General features: G+C 36.8%; 1 protein-coding gene, 1 long non-coding RNA gene and 1 pseudogene across 5 annotated transcripts in view; 2 read left to right on the top strand and 1 right to left on the bottom strand.

Moving 5' to 3' along the window:
- Nucleotides 1-14,198, top strand: part of RALGPS1 (Ral GEF with PH domain and SH3 binding motif 1) — a 715,060-nt gene that overhangs the window by 15,465 nt on the left and 685,397 nt on the right. The window lies entirely within an intron of this gene.
- Nucleotides 1-14,198, bottom strand: part of LOC116421742 — a 74,496-nt gene that overhangs the window by 4,102 nt on the left and 56,196 nt on the right. Inside the window, exons 3-4 of the long non-coding RNA XR_004232245.1 lie at nt 4,312-4,390; nt 4,021-4,097 (exon numbers count right to left, since the gene is read on the bottom strand). This is a non-coding gene — a long non-coding RNA (uncharacterized LOC116421742). The remainder of the gene's footprint in view (nt 1-4,020; nt 4,098-4,311; nt 4,391-14,198) is intronic.
- On the top strand, nt 11,755-13,097 carry LOC100926442 (annotated as a pseudogene).

Here is a 14,198-nt window from a genome sequence, read left to right on the forward strand (position 1 = left end):
CCTCCAGGTGTGGTGCCTGGAGTGGTCCACTCTGCCACCAATGTTCAAATCTCGTTATAACACTAGCTTTGACTTTGGATGTGTCATTTTCATTCCCAGAACCTAATGTTTCCTTGAATACTGCTGTTTGTATTTCTTACCTCATGGACTTCTCATGAAAGCAATTTTTAAGCAATAAAGTGCTATAGAAACATGAGCTACTAGTAAGGTTTTATATAAGTGTTTAGAGAAGTAAAGAATAAAATACACTTACTGGTACTGACACTTTTGCAAAAGGTTTTGATTTTCTGAAGTCCAAACCATTGGCTAGGGCACAGAGAAACATGAGACCCTACTGTTTGTCCTACCATAGTGTGGTAGAAATCAGCGCTGGTTATGAAATCAGAACAGTTTGAATCTTTGCTCTTTCAACGACCAGTTGTTTAACCAACTATTTGCCCCCATTTCCTTGTGTAAAATGAGATTATTAAACTATTCTGGTTTTAGGTCCATGACCTTAGTGTTTTGTAAAGCTTACTGATTACCAAGGATCTTGACTTTGTCATGTAAACTAGATGGTGGGAGCATGGACCTCAAGAGGACAACTAGTTTATCCCCTGTCATAGTATCACATCTTTTCCAAACAGTGATCATTTTCCTCCCAGTAGAGACTCTACTTAACTTCATCTCAAGGTTCTGTACCTCCTTATTGTCATTCATGTCTAACCTGACACCTCCTGTAGGGACTTCATTTTTTATGTTGAGTGAATACATAGTCACTGATGATGATCTTGATAAACATACATATATGCATATGTTTATATAATTTGAGGGAAATTTGTGAATTTAGAACTTCCTAGGGCAGTAACTACCAACAAAATTTAGAAACCCCATTTCACCTTAGTCTTTGTGCTTTGAGGTGACCATAATGGTCATTGATGGTCAACTTAGTGAAGAGTCCCAGCAGCTCAACTAATCCTCAGAGGGCTATCCACTTGCTAGTTCTGTATATAATACTTACCAGTTTGGACTGGCCAATCACAATGTGGCCTAGGGCCAAAGACAGAAGAGTTTATATAGAAGGAAACCTGGCACCCCCTCCCCCAAAAACAGTCCAATGTATTCCGGTAGAGCACTCTTAAAATATCCTCCCATTTCTACATCACTGGAAGACATTGATGAGGCCTTTAAGAGAGGAAATGGGATCCAAACTGCAGACATAATTTGTGTGGTGCTTTAGAATACTTAATTTTCTGCAGATGAAATTTGATAATTCCTAGACTAAATATTAAATATAAAATTTATATTCCTCGAAATTTTTGACTGAATGGGCTGGGGAAATCAAGCTAAATTAAATGCTTTATACAACTTATACATGGATACATTGTCATTTATAAATGAATATAGCTTTATGATTGACTTAATGTATCAGATGTTTTAAGGGAGTTGAATGGGCATTAATATACTAAGCTTTGAGAGTAGTTCTTTGGTTCAGTGTAATTATTTGATTAAGAAAGCATTTCTGAGTAATAGGATAGAAGACCATCAGGAAGCCTGGAACTGACTCCTGGTTCTGTCACTGAATAGCTAACTGATCTTGTTAAGGTCATTTCCCTTCAGTCTCAGTCTCTCCGTATGTAAAAAGACATGTCAAAATAGAAGGCCTCTGAGACCCTTTTCAACTCTTAATGGCCCATGTTCTAAGATGCCTTCTTGTAGTGTTAAGAGTGGGGACACCTGGATTCAGCTGCATCTATGTATAAGTGACTGGGCAAGTCACCTAACCTCTATGGGCTTCAGTTTTTTCCTCTGAAAAATGGGAAAATGGACTAGCTGGTAGTAGCTCTATAATTCTTTAATATGATTGTGACAATCTATATTCTAAGATAGCCATCATAAAATATTCCATGTTCTAGGGTCCAAAGAGTAATCAACATGTTATAGCCATCATACATTCTTCTCTTGGTTGTTGGGTCACCTGTAATGGTGATTTTTCAGAGATTGTGTAGTGTCTAATTTGTAAACATATAGCATAGTATTTATATAATTCTTTAAGGTTTACAAAATGCTTTGTAATCTTATGACAGCCTTTTAGGTAAAGTATTATGTTTTTTTTCCCCATTTTACACCTGAAGAAACTAAAGCTAAAAGTGTTTGAGTCTGGATTTTAACTCAGGTCTTTTTTAATAATAGCTTTTTATTTTTCAAAAAAACAGATGGAAAGATAGTTTTTAATATATACAAAAACCTTGTGTTCCAAATTTTTCTCCCTCTCCCTCTCCTGGACAACAAGTAATCCAATATAGATTAAACATGTACAATTCTTCTAAACATATTTCACATGAAATATGTTGCACAAGAAAAATGGATCAAATGGGAAAAAATGAGGGGGGAAAAAAAAGGTGAAAATATTATGTTGTGATCCACATTCAGTCTCCAAAATCCTCTCTTTGAATGTAGATGGCTGCTTCCACCACAGATCTATTGGAATTGTCCTGAATCACCTCATTATTGGAAAGACCCATGTCCATCAGAGTTGATCACAGAATCTTGTTGCTATGTACAGTGTTCTCTTGGCTCTATTCACTTCACTAAGTATCAGTTCATTTAAGGCCAGATCTTTCTGAAATCATCCTGCTGATCATTTCTTATAGAACAATATTCCATTACACTCATTACACCATAACTTATGTCAACCATTCTCCAACTGATGGGCATCTGCTCAGTTTCCAGTTCCTTACCAATACAAAAAGGGTTACTACAAACATTTTTTGCACATGTGGGTCCTTTTCCCTTTTTAATAATCTCTTTGGGGTACAGGCCCAGTATTGCTGAATCAAGGGGCATGCACAGTTTGATAGCCCTTTGGTCATATGAACTCAGGCCTTCTTGACTTCTGGTCCAATGTTCTATCCACTGCACAACATAGCAGCCCATCAAGAAAATACTCAGGTGTTTAATGGGTTCTTTTATGTGATCAGAATATCAGATCAGATCAAGATCAGAACCCACCCATGGTTGTTTATCTTTCATGATTCTTGTTCATGTCTTCCCATAAATTTGACATGGTGTTCTACTCAATGTTAGAGTTCTCCTTCCATTTCAGCATTCCAGGATAGTAGCCAGCACTAGTATTCAAGAGAAGGGTTTCTGTGGTAGCAAGCTGCTTGGAATCATTAAAAGTTCATATTTTCCTAAATATTTACACCTAACATTCTTTTCCTACTTGATTCTGCAGATAAATACTATCACTTAATTAGTGATAATATTTATCTGAGATATGCACTAATAAGCTAATTTGACACCCTGTAGTAATGGAAAGAACTCTGATTTTGGCTTCTTTGCCTACATGACCTTGAACAATGATAATAGCTAGCTTCTCTATATTGCTTTAAAATCTGCTAAGCACTCTTATTTAATTTGATCTTCACAATAGCATTGTGAGGAGGTTTTTTTTTTTTTAAACAGATTTTTACAGATTTAGAAACTAAGGCTAAGGGAAGTTAAGTCACAACCAACACAGAAACATCAGACATAGTGTTTCTGAGTTAGGATTTGAGCTTAGGGATTCTTAATCCCAAATCTAATACTATCCACTGAACCATGTAGCTGCCTCAAGCACAGTTCTTAACCTTTCCTTCCCTTATCTATAAAGTGAGAAGGGTAGGTTAGAATAAGGATTCTTTATCTGGAATCTACAGACCACAGATTTCAAGGGTATCCATTAAATTGGACAAGAAAAAATATTTCCATTCATCTTCAACTGAAATTTAGGGTTTCCTTCAATTATGAATGCAGATAACAAGCAACACCTGAGGGTTGCTTAGGCTTCAGTAGAGTACTGAAGAGGTCCAAGATCCAAAGTGTTGAAGATACCCTAATATATAAGTTCTGTACAATCACTTCCTACTCTGAATCCCACCATTTAGAGTTTCATGTATCATCATCTGGGTAATAGGTGTTCTTCATGAACTTTGGGTTTGTTTTTATTTTCCTCAATGATAGATCTCTTCAGTCAGTCAAAAAACATTAAGCACCTACTGTGTGTTGGGCACAGTGCTCAGCACTGGGATACAAAGAAAGACAAAAGATGACTCCTGTCTTCTGGAGCTCACCATCTAGTGAAAGAGGCAACAAGCAGGCAGTTAGTTATATACAAACAAGCTCCATTCGACACAAATTAGAAATGATCAACAAATTGACTACTAATTTATTTGAGAAGACTGAATGAATGGGTGTTTATGGATGGATGTAATCAGCCCTGTTTCATCCTTGGATAGCAGTTATTGGAAAATTTGTTTTCAGGGATGTCTTTAGGGTTTTGTAGATTACCTTCCATGGTGCAGGCAAATGTAATGAGCAAGCATCTGAGTTTTGTTTTATGTCACTCCCTTCCAGAGCCATGTTGGTCCTGTGACAAGATATAGATCAAGACAATTGCAGTTGGCCCTAGATACATATATACATACATACACACACACAAAATATATATGAGTATGTGTGTGTGTGTTTATACACACACACATATATTTAATAACCATTAATACAAACAAATACAAATTTAAAACAGGACAGAGTATGACAAATCCTTAGGCTCTAATAAGACAGAACCAAGTTCTATAGCTTGGATTGTAGCAAATCTGTTTTAAAATTCAACCTAATAGCATGTTATTAAGGAAATAAATAGTAGGGTGGGGTCCTGAGGAGTCAAATGAGTGGGCAAATACTGAGAAAAAAGTCTATTGGATTCCTATCTTCAATCCAGAGCTGTTTTTCATGGTTTTGTTTTGTTTTATTTTGTTCTTGCACAGATCTATGTGGTTATGAAGCAACCCATATTCCACATCTGCTCTTTGTTTTCAAATAGTCATTCCATTTCCTCAGTATGTTTTGAAAAGCAGAATTATTTTTCTTACTAGCTATTGGCATTTCAATTCTTCTCAATTACAAAGCAATGGCTATTTCCAGGCAAAAGTTAAGAATAGCCTACATATTTTAACTTTTTGTACATCCTTTTTTTGCCTTTTATTTTTTTCTATTATCTAGTTATCTATTGGTATTTCTGACCAATTTTGAGATTCTTTAATTCTGAAGCTGTAAATGAGAGGATAAGTTGAATTTTAGGCATTGTGGCTTTGGGTAGGAGAAGTGTTTAGAGACCTCCTCAATACTCCTCACATGGTACCAGGACATAACCTAGGTACAAACATACCATGTGTCTAAGGATATTTTTATATTTTATTGGTATCCTCAGTAATTCTTTCCACAGTAGATTGTAACTCCCATCTCCTCAATGTATGGTACTCACTTTACTATAGACACCTTGAACAGCTTATTACCTTTTTCTATAGCTCCTAATGACTGAACTGAGAGTAGACTTTTGAGCAATGTTTGAAGGTTGCAGAGAAGCAGATTTTAGACTCTTAATTTCCTTGCTGTTTGAACAGAACAAGAAGAAAAGGGATCTTAGGAGTCTCCTAGAAGAAACTTTCACTATTTTAAAGAAGGGTCTTTCTCAGATGTTGACTGGACTAGATATCTTTTGAGGTTTTCATTTACTCTGTGGTTCTGTGATAGTGATTTTGCAAAATTAGGTTGTTCTTAAACCTGCCTCTGCAACTAACTTGTTATGTGATTCCTGGGAAGTTTAATACACAGTTTATCCCTTTGGAGTACAGTGTCTTTATCTTGTTCTTGCTTAATCATTCTTCAGTTGTATCTGAGTCTTTATGACCCCCTTTGGGACTTTTCTTGACAGAGATACTGGAGTGGTTTATCATTTCCTTCTCTAGCTCATTTTGCAGATGAGGAAACTGAGGCAAACAAGGTTAAGTGGCTTGCCCAGGGTTACACAGCTAGTAAATGTCTGAGACCAAATTTGAGTGCAGGAAGATGAGTCCTCTTCTTGATACTTTATCTATTGAGTCACCTAATTATATTTATATGTGAAATACATGGAGATGCATAATGGAAAAAGGCAGTTTCAGGGAGGATGGAATAGCATTGGACATGTTCTTTTTAGCCTCAAAGGGCAGACAAAGAGGCACATTTGGACAATTTGCTGTAAGGAAAAAAACTCGAAGGATTAGTACTTTTTAAGTGAAATGAATAACTGACTCAAGATAGCAGATGAGACAGCATGATAAGAGCAGAAAGAGATGTCAAATGTGTGATCCATGAGACTCACAAAATTCCCAAGTGCTACCTGAGCTAGATTAAAATATAATTAGGAAATATTTAACAAAATAAAATTTAAAATACAGTAAAACATAGATAATATTAATATATAGTTTTAAAAGTCCATTCATGGGCCATAAAAATGCTTAAGTTTGAGTTTGATGCCACTGGTGTCGAACAGAAAACTAGAATTGGAATCAGGAAGATCTGGGTTCAAAAAACTCAGGCAATTTCTAGCTGTGAGATCTTGGGGAAATAAATCACCCTTTCTGTACTCCAGTTTTCTCATCTGTAAAATGAAGGTGTTGTCCTTTTAGGTACCTTTAAGTTCTAAATCTATGCTATGATCCTATCGGTTCTCCCCATTGGAGGTCTTCAAACTAAAGCTGGCTGACCCCTTGCCAGGGAGGTAGCAATAGAAATTCTTTTTCAGATATGTTTGAATTCTCAGAACTCTAGCTGTTGAACTCTTTGAAATTCTTGGATTCTGTATTAGGGAGTATAGGAGTGAAGAAGAGAGAAAAGTGCTCTAGAAAAAAATTAAGGGAATCTTTTCTGACTCCAAAATAATTTTGAGGAGCAACCTCAAGGAAAAACTTGGTGCAATTCAAACTACCCTTAAGGCTATGGGGGTATGGTCTGGTAAATGGGCAAAGACTCTTTTGAGGATTTTTTTTTTTTTTTTTGGACTAGGGAGGTAATGGGGAGCAAAGTTACAGAGTGTCTAGAGTTCTGAGTCTAGAGGTAAGAAGATCTGAGTTCAAATCCAGCCTAGACCTTACTAACTGTATGATGTTTGGCAACGAAGGTACTACAGGACTAGAGAAGGGTCATTATTGTCTAGTCTTCTAAAAAAAGGGAAGGAAAGTAAATCTTGAAAACTCTGATTCAATGGGATTAATTTTTATTTGGGGCAAAATTCTAAGGCGTCTTAATGTAAAGGTGGTCATAGAGTGTCGAGAAAAGTAAGCAATCATCACAGAGAACCAATATGACATGATCAAGAATGGGTACATTCTCTGCTGCCCCTGTAACTGCTACTTATTTCTTCCCTTCCTCTTTCTTTTCCCAATTCTCTGCTTCTTAGAGTTGGTCAACAGAGAGTTTTTCAACAATGGCCAATGTCTTCTTTTCTATGATGTTTACCCCCAAACATTTCTCATTTCTTCTTTCAAATTGACATCAAATCATTAATTTTAATTTCCTAGCAGTACCAAAGGAACCATTATGTAGATATCTATAGCAAAGGATGATAATGAAGGGCTTCATGGACATTTAATAATTGTTAGCAAGAAATGTGTGAGTGCTATAGGCCTGAAGAGGGGATATCAGATGGCGATTAACAAAGGTGCAGATGGTGGACAAATGGTCTTTCATATCCATCCCCATATATTGGGAGGCTGTCAAATGAAATAGTTTCCTGGTTAAATTGGTAATTTGGGAAGAATTTCCCCTTATCTGGACAGTAAGCAGGTTTAAAACTTACAACACACTAAATTTAATGTACTTAACTGTTTTCTGTGAAACAGGAAATTGGGAAATCACTTTATGACGTACACCATAAAGATACAGTTGAGTTTTTGAAAAATCATGTCAGACTAATCTTGCTTCTTTTTTGACAGTTTTTGAGCTAGTAGACTGGGAAAATGTTCTAGAGATAATTTAAACTGACTTTTTTTTACACAATGTTTGACAAACTATCTCATGTGGACTAGATACTGATACAATTAGATGGATTTGGCACCATTTATATGGTAGTTCTCAAAAAGTCATTATTGATTTGATGTCACTTTGGAAGGAGGCCTCCTATACACAGGCCCCAGGATTCTATTACGTGGCCCTGCACCATTTAATTTTTTTAAATGAATTTGTGACTTGAGTAAAAGTATAGATGATTTGCTGATCAAATTTGCAAATGACTCCAAATATATTGTGACAGAGTTGTAACAGAAAAAAAAGGAGCCTGACAGAATAGACCACAGAAAGAAACTAATAAAATCTGATTTGATAGGAATCAATGTGATTTAATATACTTGAGTTAAAAAATTCAAGTTTACAAAATGTGAGGTAAGAGTGCTGAGGAAATGTATTTTGACTGATTGACCAGTGGCTCTCTTGAAGTATCTATGGGGCTGTCATGTGGAAGAGGATTAACTTCAGATGACTGACTCCAGCAGCAACAGTTGGAAGTTGCAAAGGGAAAATTTTAGTCTTATGGTCGGAAAGCCAGTCAGCAAACACTTATTGTGTGTTTATTATGTGTTAGGCACTGTGTCAAAGGATGAGAATACAAAAGAAAGAGAAAAACATGGTCTTTGACTTGAAGAGCTCACATTTTAATAAAGACAACATGCAAACAACTTTATGTAAAGAACATCAGGAAAACTTCCTAACAATTAGAACAGTACAATGTAAAATAGGCTGCCACAGAAGGGTGGAAGAAAAACAAAACAAAACAAAACAAAAAAAAACCTGCTCTTGCATTTTTAGTTAAATCTGTCAGAGACACCTAATTTGATAAATGTGTAAGCATCTGCTTGGGGAGAAGTTCTGACCAATAAAGTTCCTTCTGCTAAAACAGAAAAGACTCCCACACTCCTCCCTGCAACTGATTTTTCATAGGAATTGGGGGATGGGGAGATGAAATTTTACAACCATGGCCAAAACAAAAAGGCGCCACTTCATTTGGAATTTTTAGAATTACTAAACAAAGAGATCAATATTAAGGCAGACACCCTGGGAGTTGTCTTCTCAAAATTAATTCTTTCTTTAAATTTGACCAATGAAAACTAAAAGGGATATTTGGTTAAATATCTCTCTTTAGTTAAAAATAAAGGATTGCTTTCAGCTTGACCACCTTAAATTGATAGTTAGTTATGACAAACAACAATAGTAGTTATGATTTACCCCTGAGAGGTAAATATGCCGATTTTGATGAAATGTTTTATTTAAGGGAGATTCATTTAGTCTTTATTCAAGGGAGACCAAGGACTTGGGACAAGGATACTAACAGTATGTAATGGATATTATAGAGCTTTGTAGAAGTAATGTTGTGTAGTAAATAGAGTGCTGGATTTTAGGGTCAGGAAACTTGTTTGAAATCTGCTTCAGAAACTTACAAGATGAGAAATCTTGGACAAATAACAGTTTCTCCAGGGCTCAGCTTTAGAATATTGGATGTGGGCATTGTACTCAAATCCCTCAAAGTTCCTTTCCAGTTTGTATCACTGATATTGTTGTTTTTAAAAGCTGATCTATATATTCTTTGAGGTGGGTCTCTTACAACTGTGGCATTTTGTGATTTTATGAATATTTTAGAAAAGATATCATGCTCAAAAAGGTGTCAAAATTTGTTTTGTTGGATGCCAGAAGGCAGAACTTAAAGCACTTCATGAAAGTTGCAGACTCACTATGAAGATAAACTTTTTAACACTTTAAAAATATTTTGAATAAGAAATATGATTTCATTGGTAGAAGTAAGCTTCCTTTATTAGTTCAGGGAGTTTGAAAGAGCTATGAGGCATTAAGTCACTCACCCAGGGTCAGGATGTGTCAGTGGTAGCAGAGGCCAACCTTCATAACATTCCATTTCTAACAATTAAGACCATTGAGAAATAGAATGTGCTGCTCAGGAAACAGCAGGCTCATCATCACTGAATGTGTGTAAGCAGAGGTTGGTTGACCACATATCAGAGATGTTGTAGGGGAGATTCAGGCCCCATCTAATAAAAATGGCCTCTCAAATTCCCTTGCAGCTCAGATAAGTCCTGTGATCCTTGAATGGAGAGGACTGCACTTCTGAATAAGATAAAAATGAGGGGAGTGATGACCTGGGCATAAATGAGCCTGGTAAGAGGAAAATAGAAGACTTGAGATGTCATAGTGGGAGAAAAGGGGGGAAGAAAGATGGTTGTTGGGCTGATCCCTCTGGTCTCTCAAAGTTTCTAGAAGAGGGGAAGGAATTAGGTGGATCACTGGCCCGAGGCAAGAATTCTTCAGTGTAATAAGCACCCATTACACAACTATTTGTAGCATGTCTAGTGGACTTGAGTGGTCCCTCAGACATGTTTAAAGTTCAGTCCGATGATATTCTTTTTTTAAAATTTATTTTTTTTAAATAATTGTAACTTTTTATTGACAGAACCCATGCCAAGGTAATTTTTTATAACATTATCTCTTGCACTCACTTCTGCTCCGATTTTTCCCCTCCCTCCCTCTACCCCCTCTCCCAGATGGCAAGCAATCCTATACATGTTAAATATATCACAGTATATCCTAGGTACAATATATGTGTGCAGAACTAAACTGTTCTTTTGTTGCACAGGAAGAATTGGATTCAGAAGGTAAAAATAACCCGGGAAGAAAAATAAAAATGCAAACAGTTTACATTCATTTCCCAGTGTTTTTTCTTTGGGTATAGCTGCTTCTGTCCATCACTGATCAATTGAAATTGAGTTAGATCTTCTCTTTGTCAAAGAAATCCATTTCCATCAGACTACATCCTCATACATTATCATTGTTGAAGTATATAATGATCTCTTGGTTCTGCTCACTTCACTTAGCATCAGTTCATGTAAGTCTCGCCAATCCTCTCTGTATTCATCCTGCTGGTCATTTCTTACAGAACAATAATATTCCATAACATTCATATACCACAATTTACCTAGCCATTCTCCAATTGATGGGCATCCATTCCAGTTTCTGGCCACTACAAACAGGGCTGCCACAAACATTCGTGCACATACAGGACCCTTTCCCTTCTTTAGTATCTCTTTGGGGGTTATAAGTCCTGTAGTAGCACTGTTGGATCAAAGGGTATGCACAGCTTGATAACTTAGTCTGATGTTATTCTTAACCAAGGAGCATGCTTCTCCTTGTTGTGGGTGAGCCCTGATATATGTACCTAATTTTTTTTTAATTAAAGCTTTTTATTTTTCAAAACAGTGGATAATTCTTCAGTGTTAGCCTTTGCAAAACCTTGTGTTCCAATTTTCCCTCCCTTCCCTCATGCCCTCCCCTAGATGGCAAGTAGTCCAATATATATTAAACGTGGTAGCAATGTATATTAAATCAACATATGTGTACATATTTATACAATTATTGTGCTGCACAAGAAAAAACTCAAACCAGTAAAAGAAAAAAAGTAAAATAAAATGCAAGCAAGCAACAACAAAGAGTGAGAATGTTATGTTGTGATCCACATTCAGTTTCCACAGTTCTCTCTCTGGGTGTAGATGGCTCTCTTAATCATTGAAAAGTGGAACTGCTTTGAATTGAAGAGAGCCACATCCAACAGAATTGATCATCATATAATCTTTTTGCCGTATACATTAATCTCCTGATTCTGCTCATTCCACTTAGCATCAGTTCATGTAAGTCTCTCCAGGCCTCTCTGAAATCATCCTGCTGTGTACCTGATTAATTGAGACAACACCAAGGACATATTCTTAGAAGGGTTGCTATGGGAAGGGGTCAGGGATACTTCTGTTCATGTCCCTGATTGATTACGTTGGATAAAATTGGAGGAGGTGTGTGTGTGTGTGTGTGTGTGTGTGTGTGTGTGTAGATGCCTGTGCATTTGTAGTACTTCCTGTGGTTGTTCCAGGATGGGTTCACTTTGTTCTGAGGAGACTTCTCAAGGAATGGACTCCATTTCCCACAGAGTCTTACTGCTTCCAGGTAAGAAGTTCCAGGACACCTCAATATGTGATGGGAGATATAATTCCACAGCTGGTCTGAGGCAGGAATCTGAGAGTCATGGAAGAAACTAGATACCTCTTGACTGACTTAGCACAGTAACCAGCTTTATATACTGTGCTGCCAGGTCATATGGAAGAGGGGTAGGATTGTAGGAAGGAGGGATGAAGTACTCTGGGGTTGAAGCATGTCCTTATAGGAAGGGTTGCTTGATTAGTTAGACTCCAGGCCCATAGTGTTTGGGGTTTGCTCCTTCAGCTAATCCCTTAGTGAGAGCAGGATAGGAGGAAGAGAGGTACATAGTTATATCTGGAAGTATTTTATTTGAAGTCTGGCATTTCCAAAAAAGAGCCTGAGAAAACTATGGATGCCACAGGCAGTGATATTTGAAAGATCTTATGGAGAGGAATTGGATTGGAGAAGGGTCATTGTTGTCTAGCCTTTTAAAAAAGGGAAGGAAAGCAACTCTGACTCAGTGAAATTGATTTTGATTTGGAGTGCAGATTCTAGGATGCATTAATGTAAAGGTGGCTTTAGAATATCTAGAAAAGTAAGTAATGATCACAGAGAACCATTATGACATCATCAAGAATGGGTACATTCTCTGCTGTCCCTATTGCTGCTATTGATTTCCTCCCTTCCTTTTTCTCTTCCTAATTCTCTGCTTTCTGGAGTTAGTCAACAGATACTTTTTCAAGGATGACAGATGAGATCAGCAAACCTCATTGTACCCATCGAAGAGGAGATTCAATCTTTGGGAGAATAATTCGCAAGGAAGTTCCAGCCAACATAATTTTCGAGGATGACCTATGTGTTGCTTTCCATGATGCTTGCCCCCAAGCTCCAATTCATTTCCTAGTGGTACCAAGGAAACCCATTATGCAGATATCTTTAACAGAGGATGATGATGAAAGACTTCTTGGACACTTAATAATTGTTGGCAAGAAATGTGCCAATGCTATGGGCCTGAAGAAGGGATACCGGATGGTGATCAACGAAGGTGCAGATGGTGGACAAACTGTCTTTCATATCCATCTCCATGTACTGGGAGGCCGTCAGATGAAATGGCCTCCTGGATAAACTGGTGGTATAGGGAAGAATTTCCCCTTATCTAGACAGTAAGCAGGTTCACAATTTATAACATGCTAAATTCAATGTATTTAACTGTTTTCTGTGAAACAGGAAATTGGGAAATCACTTTATGATATTCACCATAAAGACACAGTTGACTTTTTGAAAAATCATGTCAGACTAATCTTGCTTCCTTTTTGACAGAGTTTTTGAGCTAGTAGAGTGGGAGAATACTCTAGAGATAGTTTAACTGGTTTTTTTTTTTTTTTTTTTTTTTTTACACTATTTGATAAACCATCTCATGTGGCCTAGACACTGATACAATTAAATGGACTTGAAACCATTTATATGGTAGTTCTGAAAAAGTAGTCATTAATGATTTGATGTCAGTTTGGAAGGAGATCTCCAGTAGAGGCCCCAGAATTCTATTATATGGTCCTGCACTACTTAATTTTTTAAAAAAATTAATTTGTAATTTGAGTAAAAGTATAAATGATTTGCTGATGAAATTTACAAATGACTCCAAAGCTGGGAAGAATAGCTAACATACTATGACAGAAATGGAAGCAGACCAGGCCTGAATACTGGGAGGAAATTAATAAAATGTGTTTTGAAAGGGATTAATATGATGTTATATACTTGGGTTAAACTGAAGTTCACAAAATGTGAAATGAGACAGTGCTTAGGAAATGTTTTTGACTGACTGACCAATAGTTTTCTTGAAGTATGTATGAGACTGTCATGTGGAAAAGGATTGGCTCCAGATGACTAACTCCAGCAACAACAGTTGGAAGTTGCAAAGAGAAAATTTTAATCTTATAGTCAGTTAGCTAGTCAGTAAACACATATTGTGTGCTTATGATGTCCTAGGCACTACGCCAAGGTCTGGGGATACAAAGAAAGGCAAAAACATAGTTCTTGATCTCAAGAATCTAATTTTAATTTTTTTAAAATTTAATTTTTAAATAAGAGTCAACATTCTAATGAGGAAGATAATATGCAAACTACTTTATATGTTATGCTTCAGTTTCCCTGAATTGTTCAGCCTCAGTTTCCCTGAATTATAATACCTCAGTTTCCCTGGTGGCAATCCCCCTTCCTGGCCATTAGGACTGAGATAATTAGGGCTGCAGAGCTCTGGCCACTCTAGCATTCCAAAGAATCATAAAACTCCAGATGTTTTATCTCAAATACCTAGGTGACACCCTCTATCTTTCTGGTTCAGACTTCCTGTTTCCTGCTTTCGACTTGCAACCTGTCAGAATTTTTAAAAA

Source organism: Sarcophilus harrisii, chromosome 2 (genome assembly GCF_902635505.1).
Source record: "Sarcophilus harrisii chromosome 2, mSarHar1.11, whole genome shotgun sequence".
NCBI classification, from domain to species: domain Eukaryota; kingdom Metazoa; phylum Chordata; class Mammalia; order Dasyuromorphia; family Dasyuridae; genus Sarcophilus; species Sarcophilus harrisii.